General features: G+C 47.8%; 1 protein-coding gene across 5 annotated transcripts in view; it reads right to left on the bottom strand.

Moving 5' to 3' along the window:
• LOC120900681 (protein Shroom) overlaps positions 1–26,596 on the bottom strand; it is a 186,504-nt gene that overhangs the window by 53,383 nt on the left and 106,525 nt on the right. The gene's annotated exons all lie outside the window — the stretch shown is intronic.

Genomic DNA, 26,596 nt, shown 5'->3' with positions numbered 1-26,596 from the left:
TAATCGAACCCCCCCTATGGTGATAAGCGATGAGTTTAAGACATAAAGCGACACTGTTTACGGACAAGCCTCCGTACTTGAGGCTAAGTGGCCGATAAATTGAAACTATCGTTACCCACCTAACCTTGCTACTTGCGGGTGGATGAGTTATTTTTATCTCCAGCGAAGGTGTCATTGGACTTTGAACTTGATAGAACAAACAGCATACAAAGTAAAGCGCCAAAGCATCCTAAATCATTCAACACTACATGGGTGCGTTTTCGTTTCAATAAACATGAGGTAGGCAAACAAAGTTAAACGGTTGGAAAATGGCTTTATTCTATGCAGACAGCGCCCACTACCGGTTTTGTATAATTATCAAATCAGCACCTTCCAGCAGCTTCCAGCTGCATTCTTCCGAAAGCCATTTCGAAACATAGCTTTATCAAACACACGCCACCATGTTTGGCGCCATTCTTTGTCTTGTATAAATATTCAAACGCTCCAAAAGTGCCTCCAACATGTTACGAACGGAAAAGAATCTTCTTAGCACTACCTGTTGTTGGCGGTGCTCGTGTGTAAATAAACAATAAACTTATTTTCTTCCTAATGCCCAAGTCTACCCACAGTCGTCACCGTTTTCAAACCCGCATTTTTTGACGCACTTAATCAGTTGGCGAGGCCTCTGCACCTGCCGTGAAATTCTTACATTCTACCCAAGAAAACCAGGTCAACGAGGTCCGCACCCCGATCTACAGGCAAACGCAAACGGGAGAGTTAATTGTCGCCCTTTGTTATCAAACAGGCTTAGCCTGAGCGTTAGAGGGGGCAAATATGGAGGGCGCAAAACGGTGGGGAGCATAAATGGAGTAACAAAAGAGCTTTAAAAAAAATGGGAAAATTCTATTCCCTCCCCAGCCCGCAAAGGCCTAGCGGTATATTAGGTGGGACGGACTGAGAGGAGCGGAGCGACTTCACACTTTTAAGCTCGCTGCAAGCACCGGGAGCTAACGGAAGCAACACTACACATGCCTTTTATTGCTCCAGGTGAGGCGCCAAACAAGTCCACGTTACCGATGTACCCGGGCTCGGCTGTAGCACTAAGTGGAGTCCCATTGTGAGGTTAGGTTTGGCTTCTATCGTCACGGAGTGCACGGTTTTAAACAGGCCAAGCGGAAATTGGTTGCTGGAACAGAGTGTTTGTACGGGGAGGCTTATCTACATAATAAACGTATAAAGAGTGCTGGTTTGGGACGACGAATTTGTGTTCATTTCAATGCACAACCCAGCAGCGAGTTTGGAGTTGAAACTGGTCACAATAGACACGAAACAAACTCAAAATAGTCCAACAAAACTACCAGTTTACCGAAAAGTATTACAAGCTTCGTTAGATGGATATCAGAAACAAGACAAAGTGTGCAGTTTACCAGCAACATTAATCTACAGGTGACAACAAATCACCCAAAAGGCGGTGACTTAATCAGCGCCCGCAAGCAGAGCCGTGATAAAGAAGGAAAACAGGACAAATCGTAACACCGGTTGCGACGATTTTCTCACACAATTTCCAAACTCCAGCCGTCCGAGCCGTCCGCATCGAAACTGTGTCAACTGGTGGTTGTTGGCGATCGGTGTCATGACACCTTACCGGTCTCTCCGAGGACACCATACGGAACATGCACGAGAGGGGGAAGGAGGAGGCCAGCACACACACACACGCTTTAATGCACCCTGCATGCTCGGTCAGCGCAACGCGCTGTAAAATAATGGCCAGTTTTCGGTGAACCGTAAAACTATACAACGCCAACAGCATAGCGCGCCCTTCTACTAGTCTACCCCGTGTGTGTGTTGTGGATCCATTTTCAGAGCACGTCATTTTGGCAGCTGCCAAAAACGGGTGTAATGACTGAATTAATTAAATCACGCGGCAGCGCACCGATTGGAAAACGGTGGGAGAACGAATGGATGCTTTTGCAATCGTGGTTTTCGAATTGGAAAGAAGGTAGGACAAAAAACAGGGCAACACAGGGAGAAAAACAAAACAGAAAACCACACGCATCAAACGATCGACGCGGCGTGCGAGAGAAGAAATGGAAAGCGGTACACATCACCGTATGGGTTTATGCTACGCACGACACCTTACCCACGGGCACATATTGGCAGTCCGTTGCCTCCTCCTCCTCTTCCTAGGTGAATAATTTAAGGCCCTCCAAAGGAAGCATGATTTTATGCTTCATTTCGAAGACCCCGTGGTCAATCGTATCGGGGGTCTCGAGGCTCCCTCGTGGGAGCGGGCAAATGGCATGATACTTGTTTTCGTTTTCTGCCGAGGCACCAAATATACGCGCATAATGAGGAATCGAACCCAACTCGGAAACTCGAAAAGTGAAGGTTGGTAGGGGAAAATTATCTTCACTCTAGCCCCTAGGATCGCCGAGATGACTTGGAAAATGGGGGCACCCGCGAGAAAAAGCTCATTTTGGGGGCACCACAGCGTCTCGGACACTGTTCTCGGAAGCAATTTAAACTGTTCCACATCGAGATTTGGTGTGATAAGTGCCGCTTGGAAGGTGATGATAGTTTCCTCGGCCTGACCACTCTCTGTGGAGTCCGATTTTCCCACGACACGCAAATATGGCACACACACGCCACACAACACTGGCACTGTTGACCTACCTCGAGTAGAAATTATCGGTTTGAGGAGGAGAAAACGGTGAAATTTCTGGTGCTGGTTAGTTGTTTGATGCATCCATTGCTTTCATTATCATCTTACTCAAGATGCAAGCTTTTCTTTCAACTCAGTTTAGTATATTTCAATGCATTACCAAATAAATCCACAAAAGTCGCTCCGTGCAACGCAAATAATCCATTCCCCTTAGCTTTCCTTATTGGCGGGTGGGAATTGAAACTGCCAGACGCCGAACGCAATTTGCTGCTAAATATGGACCGTGATCGGTTTACCCCAGCTTCGCCCGAACGCTCAGACGACCTTGGTGTGTTCCACTTTCAGCAGCATCCACACACCGGATCGTCACGTAGTCGCCCCGTAGTACGCAGTACTGTCACTGATTCGCCGGCTAAAGGAAGCCGACGGTGAGCCGGGAAGTTCCCATCCTTTTCCCACATCGCAACCTTTCTTTGCTCGAAACGGGTGTGCAATGTTGGAAAATGTTGCCGTTTAGCTGTACGGACACGGCATGTGGGAAAAGCAGAAGGGGGCTAGAAAATGGACCCAGATTCCCCCACAGCATGCCTTCACACCGCTAAACGGAACATCATTCCCCGGTGAGCGCTCGCCCCGGTGTGTGAAAGATAAAATAGAAATCTGTACCAGAAGGGGCGGAAAAATGTGCTCACACACGTGTGGGAATGGCTAGGTGTAGGCAGTGCTGTGTCTCGAGTGCACTACCACACACATGTACACACACGATCTCTTGCTTGTGCGTGTTAGATCGTTTAAGGCATTTGATACAATTAGCGCTCGTTTGCCGAGTGGGACAGCCCGGTAGAAAAATCAACCGAGTAAACAACTTTCCTTTGGCGCTGTTTCGTTCTGGCTTGTCGCGATCGCGTACAGCGGGAAGGGAAAGTACACCGAATGTAGCTACTATTCCGGAAAAATGCAACAACTATGTGTGCGATTGCAACCAAAACATTTTTTGGCAAAGCGCGTATCGAAAACCGCCACACGCTTCGGTGCATTTTGCGTACGGCTGCGATAAAAGCGCATCATTTCAACACTTCCCCCTGGCAAAGGTGAACGAGCTCCGAGCTCCGCGAATACAAAACCAAAACACGAGCCCGCAACCACACCAAAACATTCGATTGCATAACTTCCTGTGATAACCTGCAACCGAAATGAAACACACGCCGAACACAGGCGTTTTTATTTGCAACGCAAAATGCAATAAAATTTACATTTTTTATTGGACATCGAAACCGATCGATGTTGGATGGTTTTTTTGGTATGTTTGCTCTTTAATTCCTCCACATTGCTTCCTTTCCGGTTGAACTGGTATAAAGTTATTTAGCCATTTAATTTTTGTAACAATAAATAGAGGGAAAAAACGACAATAAATGTCTACAACACCAAGCTGCTTAAGATATTACCAATCGAGCTTACAGGCTAATCTTGAGCTAACACAACAACAACAACCAAACATCTAACACGTTGTGTAAGTGTTTGAACAAACATTCGATTTAATCCACAATGCAGAACAACGCGCATGCGCCCCATCACCGCGCGATCGTGCCCCGACCAACGGCACAAGCTCGCGCATCGATCGACTCCAAATAGCAATTGTAATGTGCGATCGGGGAGTTTTTTTCTTCTTCTCTCTATTGGTGAAAGAATTGAATTAACAATTTGCTACGCCGATTCAACAATCGCGTATTAGCCGATTTGAATGGAGGGCGCATTGCAGCGTCGAACCGAACGAGTACAGAGCGAGCGAAAAAAACGGCACCCATAACCAAGAAATAGATCAAATCGTGGCACTTTTTAAGGTGTACCACACTACAATACACACCCGGAGTTGGGTTTCGTGTACGGTTTCAATTGGCTCTTTTTTTCAGTGCCGTTTTTCCTTCCATTTCATTATCTTTCATCGCATAATCGAATCGATCAACAATTGAGTAATATACGGGAGGAACAACAAACCCGGGCGAACCCGCCATTTTGGTAAGTGAAAATTCAATTGAAACTTCATCCCAGTTCTATTGTGCTGAGCGCCGCCAGTTGACATTTGCCGTGGCCCATTGCGAGAGTGCAACGTAAACAAACAAACTGTCAAAATGAACCATGCAAACGTCAAAGGTCACACAAAGGCAATGCTTTAACGTGTACGCTTAAGTACTTCCAGTACAGAGCCATTTTGTTTCTCGCTAGCAAAAAGTGATCTGCCATTAAAGCAAATGCTGGACAAAATGGCTTACACTTGCAATGGATACCAATTCCGTCACGCCACATTCCACTCAGAATCCCCGGTTGGTGGACGACATTGACAAAAATGTGCGACACCGCTCCGGTTCTACCCCCGATTTGTACAGCTGCAAACAGTACATCAGCAAGTGCACAACGGCCGCACCACAGATCCCTTTCTCTCTCTTGTCTGTGCGGCATGCCGCTTTTTAAACCCTGACACAAAGGCAAGCGTTGTGCGTTGTTGTTACTAGATCTCCAAAGTATTCGGAAGAATGTGGAACATTCACTTTTTTCATGCGATACCGTGTACTGGCGGCTGCTGATGGGCTCTAGAGGACGGTAACAGGTGGCAAGAGTTGTTTTAAGGTCCTTCAAGGTCGTCTGGAGTGGAGTGTGGAACGAGATTCTAGCCATGCATCGCCTGCAAGCCATCTTCCAATGTCAGTTTTGGAGATACAGTTCAGAAAGCAAAACCCAACGTGAATGATTTATAATATTAATGATTTGAATTGTTTGTCTTCTTTGACAACATCCTGTGGAGACGCGTAACAAAGTGACAGACACACATTCAAATGTACACACCAAATGGTGTGTTTGGTCTGACAAATCAATATAAATACCGAACACGCCTGACACGATACACATAGAGCGAAGACTGAGCACAAGTTGCCAACCAAACTCCCACATTAGGCAACACTGTGTAAACGTTGTGTACAGTGCGCCATGATTGACTACCAATTCCAAATAAAAGCGCGTGTGCGAATGCATGGCGCGGTACCGGACACACCCCAAACGGATTTTATGTGTGTGTCTGTATGGCTGACGAACACACAATTTGTTACATTTCGAAATCTAATTTTAAAACCTCTCCCCCGGTTCGGTTTGCGTTCATTCACACACTGTGGCTGTCCAAGATATTGGAGCTTTGTGGGCGATGGTCTCAAGCGTCACCGAGAGCTATTGCTGCTACTGCCACTTCTTCTACCAGCCACTACAACGATTGTCTTGCGGTGTGGCCTTTACCGGGTAAGTAAAACTGATTCGATACGATATCCGTGCTCGGAATCTTAGATCAATATAGTTCGCACAAGGGCCCAACCAGGCGGGACTCGCTTTGCGAAGCCACCAGACATTCTCTCCCAGCAAAACGCACACAACACCGCTGGCAGTCTCACGCGGTCCCACCACCACTACCCACCGACTACTCTCCTCAGCTATGGCAGCGGCAACGTTGAAGTCGTTAATCTGATCTCATTTACCGTGTGCCATTTGATGGAGCCTGTAACCCCCGCTCAAGCCTGCACCTCGCATCATATACATGGTGTGACGATGGCGACAGCGCCAACTATTTCGCGTCGGTCTGCCTCCCAGAGCGCCGCGGCATGATCTCGGCGATCGCTACGGTGACCGATGATTGCGATCGGCGTCGCTGATCTCACATAAATCATACTCGATCGAACTATTATTGAGCGCGAGACATTACGACCGGTGGGATTTATGCCGTCGGCTACAACAGACCGATCAGTGTCGTGCAGTTCAAGATCACTCGCAGTCCAATCGGTCCATCATCGAGAGTGTCCACCACCACCTCGGGGCAGAGAACACCACTAAGAGGGACAGTGATGTACGTCCGAGTGATCGATGGAAGTAGACGACGTGCAGAATCTGTCTCGATACGGTTTCTCAGGTCCGCATTCCAGACGGTCGGCAACACAGACGGGAGAAGATCTTAATTTTTCAATGTATCTTGGGGCTTATTCTACGCAGCTGGACGACGTTTGAAGGCTATTCTTTCCCGATTGCTTCATGGCATAAAAGACACTTCAACCTCAACTAAGTGCTCGCCATTATGCCGATCAACAAACTAAAATCAGTGTTGGCTCACTGGACGCATGAAAATGAGCGAATAGTGTATGCGTTGTTGCTGACGGTGTCGATGCATCTTCTCCACTGCGACGCGGACGGAACCGGTCGATCGTTCCCAGTGAAAACCGGACCTTCCGGTTCGTCGGCTGCTCGGTTCGGGCGGGCACGGTAAGAATACTAAGCGGATCTTCTTTTCTCCGGGGCCAGCTTTTGCAGCAACACAAACACACATACACACTCGCCAATCGGTTGATTTCCCCATCACATTTTCTCTTCACGCGCATCGGTGACAAGGTGACAATCGGGCGGAGCTTATAGTCACGCATAACTGATGGGGCTGATTTAACGACACGTGACACACGTACCGAAACAGTGTTGAACCATCTCGAACGATCAGACAGAAAATTGATTTGTTTCAAAAGTTTTCCAACAAAGCTGTCAATAAACCTTTATTTTATTGGTACTTTGGTGTGTTTGTGGAGGCGTCTACTTCATAGCATCACTGGATAGCACGAAGTCTCCAAAGCGACGTTGCGGGAGAAAGTGCCCAAAAACCACAGCGAAGATAGCGCGAGAAATAGCAACCGTTTTGAGTTGTGTGAGCTACAATTTTGGAGCGTAAAGTCCGATCGTGACCTATTAGATATGAGTTCCAATGCGTTACATCACTAGGGGCGACTTTGATTGCCATGCTTTTCTAGAAAACTGTATACTTCATGCAAGTAATTTGATTGGAAATTATGCCTCAACTCTGCTCCATGCGGCATGCAGGAAGGATAATCGATAGTATTAGCTAAAAATAAATAGTAACCCAGGCACCACCTACAAAGCAAGTCGTATGCAGGAATTAGCAAAACAGGCTTGATCAGCAAAGATCCAACCATCTCATCAGCCTCCATCCGGTACCGATGTTGGCCAACGGGTTTGCCTCGTCGACGATGCCAGTTTTCACACACTTACGGTGCCGCGCAATGCACACGGAGGGAAAGAGAGATCGGAAAACTGGTTGTTGTTGTTATACCCGTCGAACGTTATGGAAAGGACGGATGAAAATTGAAATGAAAATCAGCAAAACAAGTCGCACACGCGGCCTGTGCGCTACGTTCCCGGGGCCAGTCAGTCAGCCGACCAGCAGCAGTGGAAACCAGTGTACCAGTTGACATTATTGTTTTGTCGTTTGGCTAAATAAAGTCACGCGTAAGCAAAAGTGGTTTTTCCTGTGAACAAAACGAGCACGAGAACGAGGGCTGGAAGGATGCCTGAAAGGGCCCTGGCGCTGGTGTACGGCAAAAGCGAAAAAAGGTCGGGCCGCACCTTGGCAAGGGCTGTTGTGATTGTGGTTTGATCGCAATTTATGTTCCCACTCCGGTGAAGATTCGTAGAATTAGATCCGACTGGTCGTGATCGAGACAGATATCGCCAGGCAGGACAGGGTAGGATGAAAATGAAAGCTGATCGAAGTGTCTTCAATATCGATATAACACTTCGTACTGGTTTTTAATTACGTTTTTATGCGAAGCGACCGGTTGAGACTAGTAGAAAAACATTCCGGAGTAAATTCCTCATCATCCAACTGAAATAGATTTAATTTTACTCATCTTCTAGCAAGCAAGCAACATTCGATGCAATTTATTTTTTGCTCTCCAAAATAAAACGGTGCTCTAGCTCGTGGACGATTAAAATGGATGATGTTCACGATAAGCTTTGCCTTTCTTCGTTTTATTCTGCCTCCCAGTGTTTGTTCTCCGATGCCACGATTCGCGAACCAACCCAAACGAAGCAATCATTAATAATCAACGCCAGGCGCTGCCGAAATTCCTCAACGAATGTAGCAAAAACCAGCCACAGATAGTAGCGGTATTTTGATTTCGGAGGCACTTCTTCAGCATTGCCACAGTCGCTTGCGAACGTCGATGACTTAAGATCCGGATCCAAGTGACGCGTGTTCGTAGCCTCAAGGGACGAACAACACGAACAACGGCTTATAATCTCGCCGTACGGATGTGGATTCCCAATCGACCTTGATTGCCCACCAAGATTTCGTGATCGTATTATAGAGAGTGCCTCGCTCGTCGTCGCTCTTTTTCCACTTGTGACCACTTCATCTTTGTGGGTTTTTGATTTGTAGACGTCTTTTTGGAGCATTCCCCGTTCGACGTTCTGATCATCCTGCCCTCAGGCTAATCCATGTTAGCAACGACAGAGAAAAAGACCCACAGAAGACAACCCGATGGCACAGATGGGCTCGGTGAGCCTTTTGCTCTCCCTCTCGATCGGTGATCTTGTGATTGACGGAATTTGTCGTTGGAAGCCCAAAGCTTTAATTGAATTCTTCACCAACGCTTGGCCATTCATTGCTTGTTGCCATTTGAACTGTGCTGGCCAGGACAATCATGATCGCGCTCCAATGTTTCTCTGTCTTCTGGCTGCCAAAGCACCAGGTCCCCCAGCAGTAACAACACCGCCCCGTGGAAGAACATTCACCGGCCAATAAAATCGACCTCCCGAGAACACAGGCGGTCGATGTTGCGTGCTGATTTGTCTTTTAGCATTAGAGCCGCACAGACCTCCGCGCTTAATGCGATGGCTTCGCTCCGATACCGTTGACAGCTGACTAATGACGGTCAACAAGCTACCCGAAGGAGGCACGGGCGCTCGATGTTTGCTCTCCCGGGGGCACGTATTTACCCCCCGAAAGCCGACATCAAATTGAATTAGTTTGAAGAATTTGCCGATCCTTGAAGGCTCAAGACAAGCCGGAAGGTCAATGGAATGAGAGGGTTCCGCTTTTAGCCTTTTGCCCATGGATGTTAAGACCTTAGCGGCTGTTGCTAAAGCCTCATAATGAAGCGGAATAATCTCAAATGCAAATCGGGAGGTTCGCCGGTTCAATACTGCGCTGCGGCTTAGTTCTCATTTTGTTCTGGCGGTGGCCTTTCGAACACTCTTTCGAAGGTCGTTTAGCACTAAGCAGTACATAATGTTTGTCCACGAAGTGGTCGAAAAATTTTATCAGTTTTTAATCGATCAAAACAAACCTTCCACGAGAAACGCCCACGCCCCTATTTCAATTCAACAACTTCCAAAGATCGTTTGGAGTTGGAGGGAAATGGAAGTAGCAAAATATTAATTAATTTTCTTCAAGGTGTGGTTTGAATGTTGGTGTAGTGTGTTGCGTTGTTTCATTCATCAATCAGGAAATATAAAACGAGAATGTTCGGCATGATCCAGTGATTTGGAATGTTTTGCAAACTTTAACTACATTAAAGCAAAAGCTAGATGCCCAAACAACATATCACACACTTTTGCTCAGATGCCTTTTACCTCACGTTCATGTCCGAAAAGAGCTGCTTTCTGGCCAGGAATTCTACCCCACCCGGCAACACTTTCTACGTATAAAGGTATAATACATATACACCACAAAAGAACTCCTAAAAGTGCAAGCCGTCAAGCGTGAAACACAAACATATTTGTAATTCCTGCACCATTCCCTTTACACCGCGCGCATAACTTATCGCAATACGGCAATATAACCAGTCAAAGCGTGAAATGTTTTCTACGCAGAACTGCTAACTGCCTGAAAACAACTCAGGACAAGAAGAGTGAAATGTGGAATGCAAAATAAAATAAAAAGGCATCACTTCAGCCGCAGAAAAGAATGAGTTCATTATCTTCTCGCATCGGTTGGCCGGCTGTGGTTGTGGTGAGTCTGTGCCAGGGAATCTCTTTTGAAATATTTCTTCAACCACTGGTCCCCGGCAACCTCGCCACGAGTGGCTGGCCAAAAGACCTCCCCAGAAACCCGGTAGCTCCAACGAAATCAGAGGCCAGAGCGCGTTGCGCTCGAGTGAATTAAGTCGAAACACACGAGGTTTGCCAAAAAATCAACCCCAAAAAGGGACGCCTTACCTCCTCTTCACAGTACTACCGAAGAGTGAGAGGTACAGAAGTTGCTTCACCCTACGATCGTGTGTAACTTTCTTTAACATTTTGGTAACCGCACTATTTCTGCATCAGATAACAACACCACAGCCACTGCTGCTGCTACTGCTGCTGCTGTTGTTGCTGATGAACTTTTTGGGTGGCGAAAATGGAAGGGAAAAATGGCGAAGGTCACACACTCGGTCGTCCAACCGGAGCTGCGGCATATCAGCCATGTTCCAGCATGGCGCACACGAACTGCGAACCGGAAGTACGCTCGGGCAAACACTCCCCCGCACCTTCGTTCATCAGGGAATGGGTTGCCATCAGTTTACCACGACTTCGGGTGTAAAAGCGAAGAAGGAAAGTTATTTCTCTTTTATTAGGTCATTCCTCTGGGTCGTACCGTACGGGGCGACCATCGAACCAATTTCGAAGGCACCGATCGCTCAAGAAGATAAAGTGAAAATCACTGCACTAAGAATCGTTACATATTTTAATAGCGTATAGTTACAGCAAGTCAGCATGGAACCATTTCCAAATGCGCTTGTGTTTAGAAATGTAGGCCTGAAGCATTATGTGTCCAGCTCTGTTCTGGGCTGGAACGTAGAACTTTCGCAAGGTGAATGAATCCGCCGTTCCAGCTGAGTAAACATACACATTGCGGTGTCAATGTGCCTTTTTCCCGGGGGGGACTTAATGGAAAGCATTCGTGGAATGACGGTAATGCGTTCCCCTAAAGCCGCGATGGAATTTGAAGCCGACCTACGGACCATCAGGAACAAATGCTGAGTGCACTCTGGGGCTCTGTTTACGATCTTTCAGAATAATTTCGTGCACTGCTGCTGCTGCCACTACAACAGTGTGTGGTTAATGAGAATTTTATGTTTCAAAAGTCTGCAACTGTGTTGAATTATTATGATTCGTCCCGAGAAACTATCAATCACCCGATGGGAAATGCGTTACTGAACTCTAAGCGTCATACTGCGCTGTTTTCGATGATAGTTATGGCCCATTAATCATACGATCACACAATAGGGCGTGATCGAGCATTAAAAAAAAAGCCATTGGAAGATTGTTGTGTCTTGCACGGGACATAAAGTATTCACAATCTGCACCGAAACTCCCTTCCAGACATTTGCCCAAAAATAGACGTCATGGTTCGGATGATTGAAAAGTGATCTTCAGAATGTGATCTTGAGTCATGACTTTGACCGATCTTGGATGGTTTTTGACTGCGCGTACAAATGTATGGCACCCACAACACTCGACCGTGTGTGACTCCACAACGCTCATCAAGCACGCGCGCGCGTGTGCGCATCGTTCAAGCGTGTGGTTTGTTGAACTCTTGACACCCAACTTCCACCCTCAGTACTTCCCACCACCCGCCAAAACACGTGCGCTGCTAGAGCGGGGGATGTTAGAGGGACGCACACTAAAAGGCAAACGAACTGCGCGCCGGTAATCCCTCGGTCATGCGTCATGCTGTCGCCAAACTCCGCACTGATGCGCACACACGCGCCTGTTCTGCAGCGCGAGCTAAGAACAACGCGAGAAAATTAGATCAACGCGGCAGCACGTTGTGTGTTTCTGGTGACGGATGGCGTCATAGCTCCAACTAAAACGGTCGGATGCACACAGAAGATCTGTGCTCCGTCGCAATAGTGATTGTGAGGAACGGAACCGATTGAAGATGTGCCGATGCCGCCGTGAGGTTCGCCCGTGATCATCGGCGGCACACAAAAAAAAACACACACAGGAAACACAATAAAATGAATTTATCTGCCGCATCTTGCTTGCAGTACCATTACCATCTGCCGGGTATTGAAGGTGCTCCGGCCGGGGTATAAAATACACAATCCACCATCGTTCTTTTGCTCGCTATTCGTGATCGTGGTTATTGTGGTAAAGTTTTTGGTTTTTTTACATTGCTTCTTCTGCAAACAGTACGTCGAACACTTGCCACCACTACTACTAGCGATTGGAGGAGTTCCAGGGCACGAGTGTTAAGTAATCCAAAAACCGCAAAGATCATGAGTCATTCGAACGGAGGGACAGCTCCCGGACAAAAACAGCCACAGCGGAGACAATGCGAGTGAGCTGCCTGCAAGATGTACGTGCACCCCCTCCTTCGTATGCACCGCGTATTTACAAAACAGCGGAACTACGACGTAGTCCCGACGACGTGGTGGAGACAAATGGCGTACAACATTAAAAACACAACAAACGGCGCAGCGAACCCACAGGACCAGCTGGTAGTTACAGCTGGGAGATTTGCCGCTTTGTTCGGGTTCGGCAGCAGGCTCGTGTGAGAACCGTTATATTGGGGCGGCAGGAGCACACAATTAAAGTAAGGCACCGACGACCACGGCTCCACGGTCTGGGGTGGCGGCGGTATTACGAGATGGCGATTGCGTCGTAGAGTACAATCGCGACAAAGGCGCGACACACTGCTGCGCACCGGTGCAAATGAGAGGAGGAAGGTGTCGACTCAGCCCCGGGACGCGGGATCAGTAACTGTGGTTTAAACGCGTTTTATGAAGAACAATGACGTTAGAAGTATCTGGAGTAATCGATGTTATTGAAAACATTTACAGAACTCCATACACTTTCGTTTCAATCGTTCGTCCCGAAAGATTCCCAACGAACTTTTCAAACAGATGCCGACATTTAGAGAACCTTTACTTTATTACAGCATTGGGAACACCTCAACCTTTCCATTTGCATGTTCTTTATCGAGAACGCCTTATTGGAGCTTCAAGTTGAAATTTTCGATGCATAGCTCCCTGGTACACGTGTGTGCACTGAAATAGGTCACGCCGAAACAATAGATCCCGAGCGGCGCTGTACACTGGAGGTTTTAGATCGTGATTCAGGCGTTGGGTAACAGACACACTATTAGGCGAACACTTAGCGTAAAGCTTTACAGATCGGGGACACCGTTTATGCATTAGCCAGTGTGTAGATGGGATCGTATAGCTTTGTAATTATTATCTCTGTTGCTTCCAATACTTTGTTGAGTTGGGAGATTCAAAGCACTCAACGTACCCCAAGATATGCCTCCGTTCCTCTATTGACGATTGTTACCTCCCGAACATATCTGTGCACTGTAAATAATCACAAATCGTTCGGAGATTATTTCAAATCGCTACTGCTACCGTCCGGGCGTCATAATTCATCACACACAGAGGCAAAAAAAACGGGGCGCTTCCGCCAATCTCGAGGAGGCCAGCGCATGCAATTTCGAACTACGCAGAGCCTTGTAATGAAGCATAATAATGAAACATAGTAGTGGCTGTTTGGCGTTTCGGTTTCGTCTCCCGTGCCCGCCGGCAATCAATTATGGTCAGCAGCATCAAAACGTGAGCTAAGTTGCGTACCAAAACACTACCATTTCACTCTTCTCTTCACGCTCGGAGGCTGCAAGCTGTCCGCAAAGGCTCTGTCCCGGTCGTGCCGTGGAGAAATGTGATGCTTCTTTCTTTGTGGCTAGTATTGCAGGGTTAAGGCGACGGCTTAGTGGTAGTAGTAGTAGCAGCCGAGAAAATAATCACCAAACACGGTACGGAAAAAGCGCGATACGCGAAATGTTGCTGGTTTGGTGGAGAGAGGCGAAAGAAATAAAATTGGCTTGCAAACAAACACACACAGGAAGAAGGAACTACGGTACCGCTCTGTGTGCTGCCGTTTGGCGGGCGGCTTCTACCCGCCAGTCGGTCCGGTGGGATAGTAGTAAGTGAAAGTACAAACACTCCAGTCCTTTTCCAATTTAGTTGCCGGTGCTGAGGTAGCTGTTGCTGGGGATGCTATTGTGTAACCTGCAGTTTGGATGCATGCGAAGAACGCGATGAATCTCGCGTAAAACCTCTCTTGCAACATGCGTAGAGCGGGATACAGGAACGGTTTGTATTACCTTCTTCTTATCGGTCCCCCGCGATCGCCTACATTAAGCGTAAGTAAGCGCGTTCGCATACGCTGAGGCAACCTTTCTAAAAGAGAGAAGACAAATAATCTCCTCGCAAATAAATAAAACTCCACAAAAAAAAACCGGTCGCAACTCACTACAAGGTAGGTCTGGCTTTGACTCCTAAATGTCAAATAAAAACAATCTACTGTGGGACATCTCCCCAAGCTGGGAAAGATCTCTATCTCGCGAGGTAAGAACACAAGAGCCGTATCTTAGCCTTGGGATGTGCTTTATACGTGCTCCAGATGTTACGAATAGATTAACCAGCAAAGACTTCTACCTGGCTGGACCTAATTCCCAGGATCTTGCGCATTACTTGACAGTGCGACCTACAATATGCGAATTATGTAATGTTTCCAGTCCCACGGATATTCTACATAGAGGAAGAATCGTATAGATACGATCTATTTCCTTATACCTTACCTTCCAATACGAAATCGGCTTCCAAACACCATTTTTGGAGCCTTTTAGTGCTTCACCGGAACTCTGGCGTTGACACCGACGACGTCACTTGGTGACCCTGTTTTGGGGTGACTCTTCCGGACTCGGATGTACCTCACCGGAACCTCACGCGCAAAAGATGCGATGCAGATAGTACACGCACACACGACCTCTCAGAGCTAGATCGATCTCTCGACCTGCGAGATGAGACACGCATACATACACACACCCGCTCCGTTAACCCAATTTTGTGTCGTGTGGCTTCGCCTGTCGTGGTGCCCAGATCTTGGGTTATATTTTCCTCACGTCACACACCGATGCGCACACTGTCACCAACACTGCAAGATCCGCCAACCGGCGAGATGGTGAAGTCACCAGACAAGTACACGATAGTGATAGATCTTGCCGATAATTTCTCACATTAGAGGCTTTCACCACCACACGAAGGGGCGAAGATCTTGATGCAGTACACCAGCTGATTGACACTTGGGGTTTCCTTCTGCTTGTGGTTGTTTGTTTCACATCTCCGTGCTAGATTTTCGTACCAGCACAAGTATTTCACTTACTCAGTTCTGCAAACTCACTCAATTTTCCCCCCGAACTGAAAGTAGATGCGTTTCACACTTCTTGCCACAGCGTGACGTGCGGTTCTTTACACTTCTCTTCGATTTTAAGCCTCGAAATATAAGGCTTCGCAAATAACATCCACGCCTGAGCAAACCTCCCTCGTCAATCACTTGCAGCTTTTTCCCTTCTTCCGCTTTCTCGACGAGTACAAGGGATGATCACCAGTGCCACGCATAGAAACTTCAAACGCAAACAAACGCGCCCGCACACACAGACACACACCTTTTCCTCTCTCTCTTTCTGTGTTTACGAATGCGTGCAGTCAAACCGGGACCATGTTGGTTAGGTTCTACACGTTACACGTTTCCCTTGCTTTTGCACTTTGCATAGCAAGGTCATCACCGTAGCACCAGGGCAGGGTTGATTCTCAAGTTACATCAGGTGAATCAAACAGGAGCGAATGAGGGAGTGAGGTGGCACCTCTCTTCTCTAACTCTCACCCTTTACAGCCCTTCTCGGAGGACTGATGTGCACTGTTACCACCATTGGATAGAGAAAAAAGCGCCAAACCAACATCTACCGCTGATGGCAGGTATGTAAATGTAACTCCACTTTGCAATCAATTAATTGCACACACAAACACAGCACACCGGAGACGAGGCAGCAAGCTGAAGTCACGCGAAAAATCAAACCTAACGCGAATACGCTACGAATACGTGGAGCCGCACAGTTTACGGACGTCCGTACACCACGCAGTCCAGAGATCGATTGGCGTTCTATGCGTTCTCTCGCGAAAAAGGGGGAGACTTTGGAGACTGCAGATCCCCACCACTCCAATGAGAGAGTGATCTTGCGGGTGCACCGCTCTTTTTCCCTGACCAATTTGCTTATGCTCTTCATAACGGTTTAAACGGCCCTTTCTCTCTTAGCGTTACGAGCGCTGTGCTTCAAAGTGAGACCGGCTTGAGAGCGAAAATGTACCTTTGGAGAGTTGTCGTACTTTGGAGAGTTAAGCCTACGAATGTACGATCACAACAGAAACGATCAAAACAGTTCGTTTGGCTCTAATGGTGGTGTAAACGAATCTGCGGTGTAACTCAGTGTGGTGTAATGGTCGATGAAAGAGAGGCAGTGTTGAGAGATTGAGAGAGAATTTTTGCTTAAGCGGGGAAACACTTTCAGTCAGGGCTACTCAACTGTCGGTAAGTTAAAGTAAATCAATACAATCGTAGGTAATGGATCAATATTATTGTGATGCCTTAACCAGGATGCTACAATAACAAAATGTCATATGCGATGTTAATTAGAGGTGATGTTTCATTACGCAACTTTTAAACCATCATACCCGATTGCCTCAGTGTTATTCTTACAGCAGATTTATTTATTATTTAATACTATGAAGAGAAATTTTTAATAATTATCTGCATCATTCAACCCACCCCATTCCCCATATTCAGGGTAAGCGTGTATATGCACACCTCAAAATGTGTTATGCACTATTTTGCACTGCACCATCATGTCGCTCTCCATGAACCGTTTCGGTATCATTTATTTTTTCGCTGTTGTTTTATCTGAAGGTGCGACAGCCTTAACCCGTCATGTCGACGGGCTGTGCGATTAATCGACCACCATGTGCGCGCGTGTTTTTAGCCCTCGCACACTCGCTCTGCGCAGTAGGTCATCCTGTCGGTTTCGTTTTTCAGGCCTTCTGGATGCTTTGAGCCGGACGCATATGTGCTCTCCACGCTCTGCTTGTGGAGAACCCACAAGAACTAGGAGTTGCCGAAACGCAACAACAACAACAACAACAACGGACTACAACCCTTACGATTACGCTTCATCCCTTCCAACGGGCATCGTCCGTTGCCTACGCCGATTCGGAAGATCACGTTTGTTTGCAACCTTTTGGAGCTCCTTCCAAGACAGCCCGCGCGGTGTCTCGATCGTTTAAAGTCCACAGAAATAGCAACTAGCAGCACCGAAATGGGACTGCTCGTCGGTCGGAGTTTTTTTTGGACATAAAAGGCCACCCCCATGCAACGGACGTCTTCGTCTACGGAGGTTGCTCGTTTTCCGAGTGGGCGCATTCGTCTAGCAATACCCGCCCGGGCGAGCGCTGCCGTCGTTGTTGCTGCTGCTGCTGCTGCACCTGGAATCGATCTGTCACTCGAGACCACTAGACTAGGCTAATGCACACGAAGCCGCAATTCGCCGGGCTCCCGATCGTCGTTGTCGCATGAGTGACCCAAAAACACGCGAACCTCCTTCTCGGTTAGCCGCGACGGCCCACCAGCTTCTTGTGATTGTGCTGTGTTGTCCTACACCGTCCGCGCAAAGGTAATCGCGCATGATTGATGGACGCATGGTGGCGAAATCGCACCCGAACCGTTCAGCCCATTTCAAAGGCCGAATTAGCGGAGGCTGTGTTGGAAAAAAGGGCTTGCGCTTGCCGGATCAAAGCTACTGCCCTCGGGGGGGATGGGGGACAATAGATTTTATGTGCACGAGAAATCCACTGACCTGACGCCCCGTGCCGTACAGTCGCAACATCACAAGACGCACTATGTCCCGATGCCTGACTGACTGCAGGTGAACGATGAATGGATGGATTAGTTTGATTAGCTTGGAGCTATTATTTGACGGGGTTTACGCTCTTGCCAGCTGCTCCGGTCATAGGGCAATCGTGCTACCAGTGATCCATATTGTCACTGAAACGCTGTAACGCCCGAGGTGTCTATGCACTAAAAATGTAATAGTTTGTGGCTGTGAATCAAAGACCACGCCAGGGTGTAGCGAATGTTGCGTAAAGTTATCACACGGTTAGACGACCGGTGAGTTAATCCCTTCAATGCTTTTATGATATATGTTGTTTTCTTTCACAGGCACAATCCGTATGATCCTAACAACCCGGATCACCTTCATTGGAGAAAAGATTGAGCTGTCAGAATGGAATAACTTAGTCAAATTTGCTTCGACCATCCGAGTCATAAACTACTCCCCGGGAGCATCATCATCATCAATGCAGGAAGTTCTTCGAGGCACACACAACACGCGTTAGTGAGACCAGTGCCATAAAAGGTTGATTTCTTGCAAACCGTACTAAATTGCAGTAATTCCCACCGACATGGGACATCGTTACTAGACCGCTTGTCGGGGCCTTGCGACAGCTCCCGTCAGATCTGTCCATAGACTGACCGGATCGGGTGTATCATTGCATCTGCTTTGCATGCGATGTGAATCTTGACACAGAGAGGCAAAACACACGAACTGCTTTATTTCTACCAGCCCATCCTTGTACCTCTCGCAACTTCGCTGGGCACTGTTGGACGACCACAGACCGTTGCACCGAGATTATCCCGTTTTGGAAAGTTTCACTTTCGACCACGGATTTTCTAGAGCACTTCAACACGTCGATGGAGTAAAGGGAACTTCGATCGTGTTCTTCCCTTTCGCGTGCCATACTGATACACTCCACTACGGCACGATGAAGGTTGGTTGTCTGCAGGGAAAGCCGGACAGTTTCAAGAGCTCCAAGTGTGTCTACCAAATTCGATGCCGAGGTGCGATCTCCCCGTTTACGTTTGGGACACCAAAACTGGTCAGATGCATCGGTACGAACGAACCAAAGCAAGCCAATTTTCCGCCAGACACACTCGACAGCAATCATTGGAGTTCGAGTTCGGTGTGAAGACTCCGCCAGTGCCATCTGGAGCAGCGTCTAGCAGCGTCTTGACCTATCCCTGGGTGCTCAGCTTTCAGCTCGTGGCAGGCTCAACTAACAGCCCGCGCCGACGTTATTGCACTCGCCAGTCAAATCAAACTCAGCTAAAGGTTCATCTAAATTGGATGTTTCACCATCACGAGACGTTGGGGATCAAAGGGAGGGATTGAAACGAAAGGCAAGAGGAGGAATAGTAACTTCAAACGCTTGGAACGAGATTGAAAACGATCTTTTCTTTTTTCTTCTCTCTCTCTCTCTCTCCTCAGTATCGCTGTTTGTGTGACTTAGGCGGTGTTGTAAAAGTTCACTGCGGATCACCACTTCTAACGGAGCCCAACGGAGAGTCCGGCATATTTTTTTTTCGATCTGCTTGGCAAACAAAGGGAACCCCGGAATCAATATGGGTTTTTCGCTCCAGATGGTCTGCGTGTTCCGTTCTACACAGTGCTCTCCCTCCTGGCCCCGGAGGTCACACAAGCGCTAACGACGATGTGAAGGTGCTATCCATCGCCAGGCTGCATCGCAAAGCTGTACGTCTTAATGAAAGCTCCAGTTACCTCTGGATCGCCACGAAGTGCAAGGGAAGGGTTTGGCTGAATTCAGACATTATTACCTGTAGAGCGCCGCGGCCTTAGTATGTATCTGGATCGCAATTGATCCATCGATTCTTCAATTTATGATGTTTCGTTCCGTTCGACTTTCTTCGTCGCCCAAGCGCGCCCGCCGGTGCTTTACTGTGTGCTGTTGTTGTGGGGTGTTTTATTGATTTATGGAGTTCATTCTTTGATTGGAAGTCGTTTCTCACTCCCTTTTACTCGACACTCGCTGCACTTTCGAGCAGCAACAGTACCGGAATGAGCCCTGCAGGCTGCTTTCGCGCGAGTACACGAATCAGCCTCTTTTTTTTTTGCGCCCAGTTTTGCCTAGCTTCGTTTGTTATGGTAATGCGTAGTCGTCGTCGCCGTGGTCGTTGTCGACGTCTAGCTTGGAGTAGGTCGTTATTGGCAGATAGTCGATACTCGATAGGCGCAAGCCCGCTTGCTGTCTTGCCGATGGGCGAGTTTAATGCTCCCTCCCGAAATAAACAAGAAGAAAACGAAACAAAATAAACCCACCCAAATCCCTTCCTCGGGCGGTAAAATCTCACTTTCAATCTAGCCTGCGCTGAGGCGGGTGAGCCCCAGTGCGCGCGGGAACAAGTAACAAGTAACGGGTGCCGCTGCTGCCTCGTGTGGTGCATTACAATTCCCGTGGGCCGTCTCGCAACAGGTGATGAAATTAAATTTCAACCGACAGGCACCGCGTGTTTCGGCACTTTTTCTTGGCAGATCCAGATGCAGGTGTGCACCACAGTGAAGTCGCGGGATGGTTGTTTCGGGTGGAAGAGATATTTTATGAGTTTATTTAATAAGAGTTCCAATAGCATCTTCATGAAACCTAGCATTACCTTTTGGAAAACGACCTATAAACCATGATGAGTCTGTGCAGTAAACCAAACCCACAACTAGGTCATTAGGTAAAAGGTAGATATCAATGTAAGCCCACCCTTTGCCGTTCTGAAACCAAACCAAGTGGTCACCGCCAATCAAAGATGCATAAAACTCCCAAACCACAAATTACCAAACTCACTGCAATACCGCCGCGGTCCCGTCAGTTGCACAAGCGCACTAATAAATTCCAGTATCGTATTATCATCATCGCTCTTCTCTACCGCCCAGGACAGGATGCTAGACTCTTCTGGCGGGGCAGTTGTAGGACGGCATTTCTTTGGAACGTCGCCCAATTGCAGCCATCGAAATTGAAATCGTTGCTACACCGCAAAAAATAATAATAATGTAACCTCGAACCCCTCACCCGATGTCAGAGTTGAAAGCAACGAAATAGTTGCACGTTTCCGAAACACGGCCACAGCCACAGAAAGAAAAGCCACACCAGGCAGACCGAAAAAAACGTTAAATGATACCGCGCCGAGTAGCACAGCCGAACCTAGGGTGCGAATTATGGTTTTAAAATGTGCCGTCATTTCTGTCACTGATTACCGAACTCTCTTTTCATTGCTCAATGCCGGTGGCAAGCAAAGGCGCGTAGGAAATCGTGATCTCATTGCAGTTTTGATGATAATATTTCCCCGCCTTTAACCGCCTTTTGGTACCATTTTTGCATATTTTTTGCCTTTTTGAGGCGCATATTCCTAGAAGGGGGTGTGTAACTGCCGAACTGAAATGTGTCATGGTCGATAAATTTGACACACTGCACCATGGTGCGCGTACGATCGATCTTTTCCATTTCCTTCAAGGTTACTTTGCTACGTAACGAGAAGAAATGATTATCATGGGAGTCTTTTGAGCGTACGTAAAGTAGCCCTGGTAAGTGTAAGAGGTCATTATGACACCATCAATCTGTTATTACGAGTCGGGGAATGCTTCCAGTGCTTCAGAGGTTTACTCAATCGCAGTTTAAGAGCTTCCACATCTTCCCGAGAATGCTCCTAAACGAGTTACGGTCCGCGCACAAAACTAGATAACGCCCTTCGAGAGCTAGCTTCATGATGATCTCAATTTAACCATCTCAACTGGGCTGGTGGTGCTAAATGACCATCACTCACTGGACCCTTTCAAGCGTTACGACGACTACACCACGGGCTGATGAGCATTCCATCTTCACTCGAAAATGGTAGAGAGATTTAAAACACATTACAAGCCGCGGAGAAGAAATATTCTTGCCCATTTCACCTTTGGCGAATGTGGCGATTCTTTGTAATGGAGATCACATAACATAGCAACTGGCCGTAGCGCGCATAAGCATTGAAAAGCTTTGAAAACAACACCCCTACCTCTCCGCCTGCCGACAGCTACCAGTTCCCAACAAATGCTCATTTTTCTTCTATTCAATTATTTCACTGCTGATTAAATAAATTTGCTCACGCCTGAACACCTTCCGCGGCACCCACAGCTGTGGTTGAGGCATACAGCATACAGTTGTGACTCTCCTCCGAGCGAGCCTTTCAAATAAAGCGCTCCTCGTACGGCTCATTAGCTCGCTGTGGGCTCCCCCAAACCGCCCTACAGCCCAACACCTAATGCTTCTATATCATCAATTTGTTGTGGCTAATTTTTTGTTTCTGCTCCATAATCGGCTCACTAACGCCTGCGTGTGTCTGCGCCCACGATGATCCACCACCGCCAACACTGTGCTGCCTCGACCCAGCCACCCACCCACCCGGTACTCTTGAAAGGCTCCTAATAGCGCCGATCGGTTACGATCCTCCAAAATGCCACCAATGACGTATTGCTTTTGTAGGGAGGCGAAAAGTGAGAGCAAAGCGGCACAGCACCACTAAGCGGCGGCAAAAAATAAGGGTCCGAAACAAACGAAACGTCGTGTACCTAAAACATCGGGTGTGTACGTGTGTGTGTGTGTGCATAACCCACTCGAGCACACCAACAGCGCGCGAATGATAGGTTTTGCGCCCGGATTCGAGGCAACCCGTGCCCATCGGTTCCAATAAATTGCAGTTGCAATATGTTTACAATTTTGCCCGCAACACTTCATAAAACTTGTTACGCTATCAACGAGTGGCCGCACGCGACGGCCGGCCACGGGCCGAGTCGATTTATTTTGGCGCCCGGTTTGTGTGGTGTGTCTTTTTCCATCTCTCAAAACGGAGACACAAATAGGGCCTCGCCTAATGCGAGCTTTCAAACCGGGAATGCCACTGGCGATCGGTAATAATTCACGGGGGTCCAAGGAGTTCCCGATCCGGAGCGTTCCTTGATCGGAATAAGTAGTCTAGGTGTGAATGCGGCCATTAATCAGCATACTGCTGTCCTTTGTGTGATAGCGTGGTGGCTTAGAAGGGGTTGGCCCGATCGCAGCCTAATGAACTGGTGCATAAAAGGGCTATTTCTTTCAAGGCAAGCATCGAAAATGAAAGCTGTTTCCGAGTTTATGTAGGCTGTTGGGGAAGAGAAAGGAAAGCTTTCGATCGAAGCTTTGAAGTGTTCGCTTGAAGCGTGAAAGCTTTCGGCGAGAGCTTTTATGTGCTCTCTCGATCAGGGAAGCTTTCGGCGGAAGCTGCAAAGCTCGTTGGATCTTTGGCGCGGGAATTTTGTAGTTTGTTAGGATGGATTAAAGTATGTGTAAAACATTAAATGTGATTGCGGTTGTTGTAGTAAGAAAATTGATACTTCCATGTTGAACATACAGTTACCATGTTGAATATACAGTTTAAGCCTAACTTTTCCCCTAAAATTGTCTACTATTGCATATCAAAAATAATGTTTTCGTCTAGTGTTTTTGAACAATACCGCCAGTAGTTATAACATTCAAATCATACACATTACTCTCCATTAGGACCAAACCCTGGCTAATATGCCTTTCCCTTTGTTCAGCAGTGCCGCCCCGCTCATTGAAGTCTATTTCATGTCACCGGCTAGCAACATTGTAGCTACCCTTTTCACCACACGCCAACCCAACATGCGTACTGTCTCGTGTTTTACGAGCATTCCCTTGTCCTGGGTAAATGCCATCGGATGCATGTTGGAGCGCAGAAAAAAAAGCACAGAAACCTTGCGCGATGCCCTTTTCCGCCCAAACGTGAAATCTGAACGAATATTGTCGCGCTGGTTCCGTATGTGTGTGTGTTGGAGAGGGTGGTGTGCTCCAGTTCCATAAATATCGTCCAAACGCTTTGTCGCCGGTACGAGATGGCAGGAACGAAATCGTGAACACTATTGCAGCCCAGGAAAATGTTGAATGTCACAAGCTGGTGGTCACTAGAAGCTTTTCCTCTCGGTGGCGCATTGATCGGTTGATTTTTTTGTTTGTTTAAGTTTCAATGTTAGAATCAAACACAAAATCGACAGCAGACGATGTACGGTCGATGTTCGCTCGTCTCGCTGACAATCTTACCGCGCCCTCCGCTTGTTTGTTTACGAGCGACACGATCTGCCTTATTATATCATTTGTGACAGGGTGGGTTGTAAAACTACCGTCCATTTTGACACCCAAACACGACCAGAAACGTGCCCTCGTCGCTTCCTAACGTCGGGCGTTGTTACACACCCGGTGCTCCGGTTGATTGGAGCGGGCGCTACCTCGCTCTCCAGCTCTCCTCACAAAAAAAAGCAACTGTCCATCGCGCGGCACGTTCATCGATCGAAGGCACACGATTCGAGCTTTCCTTCCACCGTCACGACGATGAGGATTTTCCTTTCCCTGCCGCAGTGCCGGTGCGCCGGACGGATTGTGCAAAGAATGAAATAAAACCCATTCTTCGGCGCTTTGCGGTGTGGATTACTTTGCCCGCAGGGTGTACTAGGTGTTGAAATCTTGATCAAAAGCCACGGAAAAATGTTCACGACCGAGCCGCTTTTCGATTGTTCTTGGCAGATTAAGGGGGGAGGGGGGGGGGGAATACCAACCACCGACAAAGCGCACCATATTGCGTGACAGAAGTCAATCCTAGTTTGTTTGCGTTCATCTTATTGAGATTGCCGCTTCATACAACGGCACAATACTGCAAGTGTACGGTGATCTAGATTGCTTCCATAAAAATGTTGAAAGAGTTGCTTTAAATAAATCAACTTAATTTAGATCACCACAGTAACACAATCTCAATTCTGATGCAAAAAAAAAATCGCAATTAATGTCAAATCCTTAGCTCATTCCCGATCAGCAGTACGCCACACGCAAACGATCGCATTTAAAACGATTTATTCTAATGGCATTTACTCACTCACATGGGCGAGCTCCCACCGCGGGTTTTCCTGTTTTAATTTATCAATAAACCATCCATCAGCCATCCTCAACACAGTCTCGCGCCCGCGTCGATACAAAGTGGCACAGAGAAAATGGAGAAGCACAGCATCCCCCGCTAATGAATGCCGGAGGAGCGCGACGATAAAGTGCAAATATGTTGCACCGCGCCATTAATTGCGCTTTTTTGTTGTTGCCGGAATGGAGCAGCAGTGTGGCAGAGTGAAATACTTTTGCAACCGAAAAAGGAAAGCCGAACACCGGGCGGTTGCCGCCGCCAACCATCGCCGCGCGATACGTCGCGATGCCAGCAGCAGTGGAACGATAAAAATCTAACCACTTTGCCATATAAGCGCGCGGGTGTGTGTGTGTGTGCTGCTAACGGTTTTGCGTGCCACGTAGGAGCGACGAAGGGACTGGGGTGATTTATTCTGCTTCTTAGTGTATCCTACCAGCGAGCTCGCTGAGGGTCACGATGCAACTACGAGCTGTTCTAGTATAGGTGGGTGCAGGAAGTGCAGGAAATTGTAGGCAAAAACATCAACCCGCGTCGTCTAAGAAGGTTGCCACAATGACACGGGCACAGCATCTACAGACACCGGATAGACGGTGAGGAGGTGGCGGCAGCGGCGGGCGGCGAAACAGATAAAGGTTTGCTCCAGACTGGCGGTCGGAAAAACTGAACCGAAACCCTCCACCCGCCTAGACCCTAGACGGCAGTTGATATTTATGGCAACCTAATTATCGTTGCTGCTGCTCGACGGGGTGTTGTAATTAATCAGCCCGATATTCAAATGGGGTCAAAAGCTTATGGGTTTCCGAGCGTAGATAACCGCGACTGGCCGTGTCCCTCCCCTTTCCTTGCATCCTTGCGAAGGGGAGCGTCTTTGTGCTGCTCCCGAGAGCGAAAAATCGAAAATAAGTGTACAGCAACACGGCCTTTGCTCACTTTGTTTTGCCCAGCCGTGTGTTGCGACGTTCAAAGCGCCTAGCGGTTCAGGATCAATTAATGTCACTGGTAAGGGAGGTAACGTTTTTACCACAATATCTCCTCCCCCCGACGAGTCCAAAAGAGGGTTACTACAGTAGAGAGAAGAAGAGGGGAGAAAATAAACTGGAACACAACTAAAATCATGACCGATCAAACGATCCAACATTAAATGGCTGTACCGATTCGATTTGATCCCGCTCAATATCTATCCATTGGGCTTCATGTTTCGCATGGAGGGAGGGCAAATAAAAGCGCCTCCTCGTACCGAGCGCCCGCCGGGTGGGTGGGTTTCGGGGTGGTCATAATTTGATTATAATAAATTTATACCCATTAAGGTACGGTTTCAAGCTGCTGCTGTGCTTGGCTTACGTGTGATGGCTGCTGCACCACGGCCCGCGCTCTCTGTGTGTGTCCACTGCAACACCGCAACAACTGGAGCCCTGTACAGTGTAATGGTAACGGGGA

Source organism: Anopheles arabiensis, chromosome 3 (genome assembly GCF_016920715.1).
Source record: "Anopheles arabiensis isolate DONGOLA chromosome 3, AaraD3, whole genome shotgun sequence".
Taxonomy (NCBI): domain Eukaryota; kingdom Metazoa; phylum Arthropoda; class Insecta; order Diptera; family Culicidae; genus Anopheles; species Anopheles arabiensis.
The sequence above is the reverse complement of the archived record's forward strand: the minus strand, read 5'-3'. Positions and strand labels throughout refer to the sequence as shown.